This window comes from Phaethon lepturus, unplaced genomic scaffold, assembly GCF_000687285.1.
Source record: "Phaethon lepturus isolate BGI_N335 unplaced genomic scaffold, ASM68728v1 scaffold15716, whole genome shotgun sequence".
Taxonomy (NCBI): Eukaryota; Metazoa; Chordata; class Aves; order Phaethontiformes; family Phaethontidae; genus Phaethon; species Phaethon lepturus.
In genome coordinates this window covers 24,270-35,266 of record NW_010547072.1, presented here as the reverse complement: position 1 = coordinate 35,266, position 10,997 = coordinate 24,270, and positions in this window count along the sequence as shown.

The following is a 10,997-nucleotide window of genomic DNA, read 5'->3' as shown; positions in this document are numbered from 1 at the left end:
TATTTATAAAACTAGCACCTCTGGTTGAGGAAGTATGTGAGCTGCAAATCCCTGAAGGCAAGTGCAAGCATAGCCCTTGCTCACTCTGTTCCCATGCGCTTCCCTAAGCCCCTGCCACTGGCTCCAGAGATGAGCTACTGTGGTAGACAGGCTTTCTTCTGGCATGATCGGCCTGTTTCCATGTTGAAGTTTCAACCTGGAGGATTAACATTTGGCGAAACAGCACCCAGCTGAGACCAGAGGAACTGTCCTGCAACAGTAGGAAAAGCTACTTGCTAACAGGACAAGTAGACTTGGTACCCGTGGTACTAGATAGCTCTGTAGCACAGTTTAATTTCTTTTCCGGGAGGTCTTCCTTGACATAATCTTTAATTTTCCATATCAGGTTTTCCCTGATAAAAAAAATCAGTAAGTTGTCTTTACGCAGGTACTAAGCTAATAGTGAATGTTGTACCAGTGTGGTGAACGGTGAGTCACTATGTGACTAAGGATTATGATAAATTGAATGGACTGTTCACAAGTTCAAGGGCAAACTTTACACCTTTGTCACAAGAAGATCCTTGTACCGGTGAACTTTTTATTTCAATATATTATTTGGCTTAAAGAAGCCAGTCTTCTGTAGGATAGTCATGTCCTTCCAATATTGCAATATGAGTAAGTGAGATGGGGTTAGTGCTGTGTTTGTGACCTCTTTATTACAAATACACTCTACCTACACTTCCATCTGTAAAATAAACCATACACAGACACCCATATCTATATTTATAGGTAATTATATCCAATTCAGTAGTTTAACATCACAGAACATTGATCTTCTCAAATTAATGTTCTCATATATTTTCCTCTCTGCTTGCAAATATATTTTATTCTTTTAAATAACTCTTCCCTGCTCTAATTTCCCCCTTAGCAGGAAACCAGAATTTCAGCAAAGCTTGCGCTCTTGGAATACCAAAAATAGTTTGGCCACAACAGTGGAAGGGGTGAAGGAAGTGAGTGAGAGGCCCTGCCAGTGGGCAAACAAAACACCAGCCCCATCAGCACAGCGTCTTTGCATAGCTGGTACAACCCTTTTTTTTTTTTTTTTTTTTTTTTTTGTAAAATACATACATTATTTATAGAATTGAAAACATTTCTATATAAGGGAACAGCAACAAGAAGCTGGTTCTGGTGGAATTCCTGTACTAACAAAGCACCCACTCCAGCGGGGCACGAGGCTGACAGCCCCGGGCAGGGCTGCGGGCAGGGTGCTTGTGAGGGCAGGCTGCTCCTAGCACCCGCTTCTGCCGACACCAAGAACAGGGTGGGGAGAAGGAAAGAGGCAAGATGGGTTAAAGGAGAGAGAGAAACGAGAAAGGAAAGAGATATTTTTTTAAAGATCCCAACAGGAAAACTAGGGAGGAAATGAAAGGGAAGGAGAAAGGAAAAGGGGAAAAAAAAAATTCAGGAATGAAATGGTATCTCTTCTCAGTGGTTCTCACCTGGAATTACTGTCCTAAAGAAAGGGATCTGCTTACCTGTTCTACTATATCTTCAAAATTTTTTGGTACCTGGCTTCTCATGCTCTGAAGGAGAGGATGGTCTCATCAGCTCAGCCCCCAGCCGTGCTGGTCGAAGTCTGCAGCAAGGCAGCGACGACTTGACGGAGGCAGCTGGGAGGAAACGGAAAAATGAAGTGCCAGGAGCACTGGCTGTGAGCAGGAGGCTGCTTTTCCCCAGCCTTGCCATGCTGTTGGCACCGAAACGAAGCCACACAAACACACGTACGTGCGCGCACACACACACACACGCATGTGCATAGCCACATGCACGCGCATGGACACCCATTTTCAGCCAGTCTCCCCAGAGCTTCAGCCATCCCTCCTGAGAGGCCAGGGCCATCAGCCTGCCTCTGCCTCGTGCCGCTCTGCCACACGCCTCTCAACCCCGTTCCCCGCCGCGCTGGCTGCAGCCACAAGGCCTGCCTGTTGGGCCTTGACAGCGCCTGGCTCCCGGGAAGAAGCATTCACACACGATGGCAGCTCAAGAGAAAAGTTGAAAAGGAATCAAAGCCATCTCTGTTGAAATAAACATCTGCTCTGCGTTCCGTGTCGTGGCAACAGGGCTCACAAAATGCATGGGCAGCCCTCCAAGAGCTCCTGGCACATCACGGCTATCAGTACCTGCTGAAAACAGGCTGGCGGAGCGGTCACGGCACGGTGGGGAGCACAGACGGGGACGCTCAGAAGACAAAACTTTGGTCAAAGCTAGAAATAACTTCATAGTTCCCTTGGAGGAATACGGCTTAGAAATCCACCACCCCTGCAGTGATGCTGGCAGATAGGAAAAGACGACGGCACCACGGTTCCTTCCATGTGCTCATCACCCCAGCCCGCAGACAGTTTCTTCCCAGTTGCCCCAGTGCAGGCAGAGGAAGGAAGCAGTGGGATGCAGCTGTGGAAAAGCACTTGCCCCTGGAGCCCATGCAAGGAGAGATGTGTGTTTGATGGCTCTCAGTTAACATGCAGTTCCCTGAGGAGCGGTCAGGGTAGGCAGAGACCTGTTGTCTTTGCCTCTGCCTACAGCTCCTGGAAAGCCAAACCGGGACATTAAAACCCTGTTTCTAGCTTTGAGTTTCCATGTCCCTGCAGAGGCAGCACTGGGATGCAATGCTGAGCCAATTCTGAACAGGGCAATGAGCTCTAACCATCAGGATGGGATTACTGTCACAGGCAGTGGACCGAAGTGCTGTACGTGTCGTGCATACTCTTTGCTATTAACGACGATGCCTCAGTAGGGGGAGGACCACAGCTTGGCTCATGGAGACCCACCTGAGCCTCCAGCTGGGGCTTAGTAACGATAGCAACAAGTCTTTTTAATGAGTGAATTGGGCGTGGTTGAGCTGGGAATCAATGTGAAGGGACAGACTGATAATACCACTGTTACTGAGCTCCTTCTTGGAGCAGAAATGCATATGAAATGCAGGAATCTGATACCTTCCTGGGAGAGGGAACAGAGAGATTTTTGTCTCTGGTCCAATTTACCCAAATTCCTCCCAGAGCACTAAGTGACAAACACGGCCTTCACTGAGAGCTTCAAAAGGAAATTGCTGTTTGCATAAAAGACATACTAAGTTGAGTTGGTTGTTAAAAGGAAACTTGAGCAAGAGAAGAGAATGGAACAAATCTCTTGGAAAAACGTCCAAAAGCCACTGGATTGTGGGAAATGAGGCTCAACATCTGGGTCCCAATTGGGCTGTCACTCGACAAGAACAGTAAGTGACTGGCTTTGGGTGCACTGCTAGGCATCACAGATGGTGGCTCCTGTGTGGTGAAAATCAGAAGATGCTCAAGACTTCGAGAAGGACAGTAAAAGGGAAAGGGAGGGAAAAAAAGCACTGAGAAGCTGAGGTGAGAACAGTTTAGAGTTTTGCTAGTTTTACAGCAAGACAGAGTAAAAGGATAACAGAATTGAAAAGGAAACACAGGGCTACGAGAAAAACCTGCCAGGTATTCATCTCCATTTGAATATATAAATAGGGTGATCTGGAAAATTTCCTGCCTTCATGATTTCTGTTTCCAGGAAATGAACCCTCAAGCAATGCTGCAAACCAACCCAGCTGCTAGCACGGCTGCGACTAGCTGGGAGGCAAATGGGGTGACGACAGGGTTGACAATTCTCAGTCCCAGTTCTGCAATCAGCCTGGTAAAGGCAGAACACGGTAGGTAAAATATAACTCCATGCAAGGGCCAGGGTCTCTCTGGGTGAATGGGTGAGGCCAAGGCACCAGTGTGGTCAGCTGTGTGGGTCTCTAAGTGGGTTCAATGACAAAGGCGGCAGCAAGGAAGGGAAATTTCCAGTACAACCCTGTGTATACAGAGTCATTTTTCTGCCAACTAGGAGCAACAAAAGAGCAGATGACTCATAAGTACACATCTCTCCTGGGTGTTTTGGGAGCTCTCCTCTATCTGGTCCAACTGCTACATACACTTATTCTTTGTGCTGACGGGGAAGTCAGACATAAATATGTGGACGAAGGCCAGCAAGGCTACTGGTGAGGCTGTAAATGCCGTGATGGTGACAGTGTGACCTATGTGCTAGAAGGCTGCATCTATAAAACGCACAGCAGTTGGTGCGTCCTTCACGTGGGCTGGTGCTTGACCACCTCTGCATCCAGGAAAGTGGGTGTATTTCTCAATAAAACATAAATAATGGTGAGGTTTGGATAGGTACCTTCTTCTACCAGCAGATGTTGAACAGCACACTCAGTCCAGGAAGCTGCCCCTACAAAAGTTGAAGCAGGGGAGGATATGAATGAGGAAGGGAAGAGGAAACATCGCAGACCCCATTACCATTCACTGCTAATGAGCCGCTGAATACATGGGCCATTGGTTCCCCCTTTCTCAATGTGTGAATGAGGAATGACAGCAAAATAACCTACCAGAGAGTGCGAAAGGACCCCCAGGAGATGTGTCAAGAGTGCACTCCAGAGCCTGATCTTCCTGCTATGTTTGGAGAGGCTGCCACGGGGCAAAATGTTTACTAGACTGACTCAGCTACTAATGGGAGTCAGGGGATAAATGGGAGAAAAGGGAAACAAAGAAGTCAGCACAGCAGAGGAGAGCTGAACTTTCATAAGAGGGAAGTGAGGAAAGCTTGTTTATGAGCTGCTTTGCCAGGAAGTCCTGTGACTAACCTTATTTCACACACCGATCTTACAGACCAAAATTGTATTTCTGGCACACAGGACAAAATACACAACGAAGCTGTGAAAAGGTGGGCTGACCCTTCCTTCGTAAGGTTATAGGGAAAGCTGTCCTGCCATGAGAGCATCCCACCAGAGCAAGGCTTTGCCTTTGCAGCTGAGACTGTTGCCTGGGGGCCCGGGGGCAGATTTTGTAACCCCAGGGAGGAAACAAACCCAGAGAGCTGGATGTTCTTGCAGAACTGTTCTTTTTGCAACTTAAGGAAAGAAAATGTGATGTGCTGTAGTTTTGCGCTGTGCTGTTCTGACTGCTCCCATGCAGCATGACGGGGCATCTCTTCCCGTTCCATTCCCCTCTCCTGCACTTGTCCTCTCCTCTTTGCACTCAAAGGAAAGCAAGACTATACCATTCTACAGTTTCAATGGCAACTTATGGACCATGTGGGAATTGCATAGCATTACACAGGAGCCTTCTCTAGCAGAACTTTCCACTTTCTGCCCATACCACTACATGGACAAAAGACCAGGGATGATCTGGGAATTTGTGCAAGCCAAACAGGATGGACACAAAGCACAAGCACGATGTCACCTTGAAAAGCCTGTGTTCATGGCAGGGCAAGTCAAGGAAGATGTTGACAGACTGAAAAAGTCAGGGGAGAAGAGGGAAGGCTCAAGGGTAACAGTGCCAATGCAGAAAGATTACAACAAAATAGTGCTTGACTTGGCTAAACATCAACTCATAGAAAGAGGAACAAGCCAGCCTCCTGAAAGCGTTCGCACAAGCCAAAAGGATGAACTGTTTGGCCTAGGCCCATAAAGGCACGTGGAACAAAACAAACAAACAAACAAACAAACAAACAAAGTGATTTTCAGAAGCAGGCTAAATAACAGGAAAAATTATAACGGTGGAAGGAGGTACTAGCCTGGGCGTCAGGGCCCAGTGAGCAGAACAAGGTGCATGTGGCATCTCAGCTCTGTCACTGCTGTCCACCCACATTGCCTGGACCCGTGCCACTGATGTGGGGACAAGGGACTGGTGTGGGTGCTGCCAGGCAGGGTGAGCAGACACCCTCAAATGTCCTCCCTGCCCCACATCCCACTGCCAAGGAGGGGAAACCCTGCAAAGTGCTCTCCCTGCCAGCTCCCAGGGGAAGATTGGTCACCGATCTGCAAGTGCAAGGTCAGAAAGGACAAGTAACGTACCCAGACTGACCCAACGTGGTGCCAGTCCATGGAGGTTTATGCTTCAGCTGCTTCCCACACACTTTCTGCAGCCCATGAACTGCTTGAGGCAGCACCAAGCCCTGAGAAATGGACCCAGCCATGAAATATTTGGTCAGATGCCCCATGGATTAGGTAGGTCCCACCTGGCAAGCTTTTCATCCTAAATGTCTTCTCTGGCATGTCTTCCCATTCTGTGATTTGGTGGCTTATGGCTGCTCTGATGGATGCATTGCTGGCTTGTCTCCGTGAAAATGCCAACCTAATGAGTAGATTTTGAACTGCGTGCTCTTGGCAAGGTCACACTACTGCAGGGAGGGAAGACCACTGTGGCTATGTTTTGATCTGTAGTGCTGTTCTTTCACTTCTCCCTGCTGTGGTGGGCAAAGAGGGTAGAAACCTCCTTTTCTCTGGTAAAGGACTGTAGAAGGAGCAGGGACACAGCCAGCAGCAGTGGATCACCCTGGGCAGAGACGCACACCATGACACAGTCCCACAGGAACTGTGGGTTTGCACTCACCAGGTTGCCAGGATTCCTTGTGCCCAGTGCCAGTGCCCCCCCTGCTCCCAGCATGGGCAGTGTCACCAGGAACTCGTCACGTCCAGGCTAGACAGACACGGTGCTCCTGCAGCCTTGCTGTACGGTTGCATTCACCTCCTGGGTAGTGATAGCTGGCATAGATCGAAGCCGCTCCTGGTGCTTCCCCATCTGGCGCAGCATGTTTTGGTGGGCAGGTAAGGGCCTGGCAGCATATCCCACTTCCCACCTACCTCCCTGTCCCCACCATGGCTCCACACAGCCCTGACCATCCAGTGCTGCCATGTTGTGGCAGGGACCGCACTGAACCTCACCTGGGCTGCAGTGCTTCCCCGGGATTTCCCCAGCGCTCTGCATGGTGGTTTCTGTAGATGCTTTGCTGTGCTCCGAGGTGCCTGTACAGGTGGATCCCATTTAACCCGATTTGATTAACATGCTTCTACTGTCAGGTCTAGCACCTTGCCTCCCTCCATCCATGCCCATGCTGGTACTCCTGTGGCATGCAAGTACCTGAATTTTGGAGCAATTCGTGCCAGCTGGATATCACTGCTGGTATTCTATCAAAATGAAATCATAAATCATAGAACAGTTTAGGTTGGAAGGGTCTTTAAAGGTCATCTACTCCAACCCCCCTGCAGTGAGCAGGGACATCTTCAACTAGATCAGGTTGCTCAGAGCCCCGTCCAACCTGACCTGGAATGTTTCTAGGGATGGGGCATCCACCACCTCTCTGGGGAACCTGGGCCAAGGTTTCACCACCCTCATTGTGAAAGATTTCTTCCTTAGATCTAGTCAAAATCTACCCTCTTTTAGTTTAAAACTGTTACCTCTTGTCCTATTGGAACAGGGTCTGCTAAAATGTCTGTCCCCGTCTTTCTCATAAGCCCCCTTCGAAGTACTGGAAGGCTGCAATAAGGTCTCCCCAGAGCCTTCTCTTCTCCAGGCTGAACAACCCCAACTCTCTCAGCCTGTCCTCGCAGGAGAGGTGTTCCACCCCTCTGATCATTTTTGTGGCCTCCTCTGGGTCCACTCCAACAGATCCATGTCTGTTTTGTGCTGAGGGCTCCAGAGCTGGACACAGCACTGCAGGGAGGGATTTCCCCAGAGCAGAGCAGAAGGGCAGAATCCCCTCCTCCCTCAACCTGCTGGCCACGCTGCTTTGGGTGCAGCCCAGGATACGGGTGGCCTTCTGGCCTGCAAGTGCACATCCCAAGCCCTTCTCCACGGGGCTGCTCTCCATCCCTTCATCCCCCAGCCCTTACCGATACCGGGGGTTGTCCTGACACAGGTGCAGGACCCTGCACTTGACCTTGTTGAGCCTCATGAGGTTCACATGAATTCACTTCTTGAGCTTGCCCAGGTCCCTCTGGATGGACCCTGTCCCTCAGGTGTGTCAGCCACACCACTCAGCTTGGTGGCATCTGCAAACTTGCTGAGGGTGCACTTGATCCCACGGTGTCACTGATGTAGTTATTAAACAGTACTGGCCCCAATACAGACCCCTGAGGGACACCGCTCGTCACCGATCTCCATCTGGACATTGAGCCATTGACCACTACCATCTGGATGCGACCATCCAACCAATTCCTCATCCATCAAACAGTCCACCTATCAAATCCATCTCTCTCCAATTTAGAGAGAAGGATGTTGTGGGGGACCGTGTCAAAGGCCCTACAGAATTCCAGAGAGATGATACTGGTAGCTCTCCCTTTTCCACTGATGTGGTCACTCCATCAAGAAGGCCACTAGGTTGGTCAGGCAGGACTTGCCCTTCATGAAGCCATGCTGACTGCCTCGAATCTCCTCCCTGTCCTCCATGTACCTTAGCATAGCTTCCAGGACAATCTGTTCCATGATCTTCCCAGGCACAGAAGTGAGGCTGACAGGTCAAAATACCAAAGCTCACACACGTATGCAAATGTTTGTATGCATGGCCTGCAGCCCCTGCTTTCCATTGCTGCTGTAAACACCCTGACGCATCCTACAGCACAGCTTCCTCAGCCTTTTGGTTTTGTCCCAGTTATTCCCCCAGCCCAGGCTTTGTTCCTGCAGGGACCTGAAGAGCAGGCCACGGCACAGAAAGACCCCCTGTGGTTCCCCTGCCTCCATGAGTGGCTGGTCCTCTCCCTGCCGGGGACAGTGGTGATGCCCAGCCGGCCCTTGGCTCGTGCACGCCCCTGGCCCATGCTGACAGGGAGGGCTATGGCCTCCTTTCCTGAAGGGCTCCCTGAAACTCCCTGGGCGTTAAGGAGAGGTGAGCTCTTGCAACTCGCTCCTATTTTCTCACTCTGGCAAGATGGCAGGGATAGGGGAGCGGTTTGCCCCAGCTGATGGCAGGGCAAGAGCTCAGCATGTTCCTCCTCCCTCCAAGTTTCTACTGTGTCTCCAACCTGGGAAAGGAAAACACAGCCTGGCAGCACACCTGCTCCAGCACTCTGCAGGGCGGAGGAGGACGAGGGTCAGAGTCAGACCTTATTCTGGACAGGTAAAGTGGAGATGGGAACCGCTCCGTGCGGGTCAGCCCCCAAGCAGGGGACCATTTCCAGAGACATCTGTCCTTCTAGTTAGAAAACCTACTCTGAGGAACAGTCCTGTGTCCCTGCAAAGGTCCCATTCCCTGGAAAGCCACTCCACACCAGCCCTTTCCACCCAAAAGTCCCCACTTTTCTCTGCTTTGGGGGATAAGGGAAAAGGGACATCCAGCAGCAACCAACGTCCTTCCCCAGTGTTACCTCTCACCCTGCTTAGCTGGGAGAGGCAGCAAAACTGCAACCAGATCTCCCAAAGAGGCAGCCAGCACCTGGTGAAGCAAGGCCTCTCCCCCAGTTATTTGGTAGATATTTATCACATAACACCGACACCTGCACCAGCACTGCCTTTGAAGCCGAATTGTTTAGGAAACAAAAATGAGAGAAAATACCCAAGTCACCCGAGGTGTCTGAGCACGAAAAGGAAGCTCAATAGTCAATTAGCTTCTCTCTGATGCCTGAAGTGGATAGCGATTTGGGGCGGAGGGGAGATAAGGCAGCAGCTTAGCTGACTTTCATTCATTTGCACGTCGGGCTGGTTCAGCAGGATTTCTGGCTGCTGACATCAGAGCGCTCCCCAACAGACGGCAAGGCAAAGCCGACGTACTCAGTTTTCAGGAAACACCAAAGAGACAGCCATTAGTGGCTTATTAATAAAATGTCACCCTTCCCTGTCATCTCAGGCTTTCGAACAGGGCCTGGGCACCCTGCTCTGCCCTCTGCCCCGAGGGACTTTCCAAGTGTGCTTTACCTTTACCGATTCGGGCTGTCCTGGCAGAGCGGCCTCAGGTCCTTTCCTATTTATTTGTCCCATTGCACTAATTTCCCTTGATCTGGCAGGAGCAGACATCATGTTTGTACCATGTTGATGGATGCTCCTCCTGGTAACAGTGCTGCACGCCTGCAATCCTATGGGAAGCCCACGGTGCAGAGGCAACCGGCCGACAGGGGAGAGGTGTGTAGCGGCAGAGGAGTCTTCATTGGTGCCACGTGCTACATGACCACAGTGCCTGTCTTCTGTACTGGGAGCCCTACAGCAGGGTGTAGCACATTGTCAAACACCCAAGAGTGGCTGGTCACAGATCACAGGCTGCTCAGTTCTGCTCGCTAGAAAACACAGATTCAGTTAAAGCAAGAAAAACATTTTGTTGAAGTATCAGAGGCTGGCTGTTGCCAGGCAGTAGGGGTCAAAGGCAGCTGCAAGAGGCCTCTCTGCAAAAGGGACTGTGAGACCCCCTGCTGACATCGAGTAACTCTTGGGTAATGCAGCCATGGGAGCCCTCAGCCACTGCACTTCCTTAAAAAAAAATAAATTTCAGGAAATGGATCTGTAGACAGCTCCAAGCAGGTACACACCGTCAGGGCCCCATCCAGCCCTCTGCTCCCCTCTCACCCTTGAGCTGCCTTTTGCACCTTGGCCAAAGCCCTTTCTGGTCTCACTGGGTGCTGCTCAGTGCCTGGGATGAGGGCTGTGGGTGAGCGGAGAAGCGGCGAGAGCACTCTCACACACGAAGAGGAGGTTGGTGGGAGGCTGTAGACGAGGGGCATTCCCAGGCAGAAGGTCCCTGGGGCTCTGAGAAGTTATTGGAGCTGTTAATCCCTCACGGTCAAACACACCCCAGTTTATTCAGTGGAAGGACGCACTCCCTCTGGCCACCTGCCAAGCCAGGCACCCAGCATCAGCCCCACGGGGGGCCATGCCTTGGAGTACGCCTTGGAGCACACCTGCACGCCCCCGAGCACTCTCGCACGCCCATGAGCACACCTGCACACCCAGCCCTGGTGGTGTGACCGGCCGCTGGGCTGCTGAGCGCCTGGGGTGGGGGGCTAGGTGTGCACAGCGGTGCCAGGGCACGTGCAGGGGTGGCCGGGTGTGGGGACCCTGGCCACGCACGAGGGTGGCCGGGCATGTATAGGGGCGTCCTGGATATGCACAGGGGCTGCTTGGGCATACTTGGGAGGTGGCCTGGGCAAGCCCAGGGGGTGGCCGGGCGCGCAGGGGGGGCACCGTGCAGCCCACGCCGGCGGG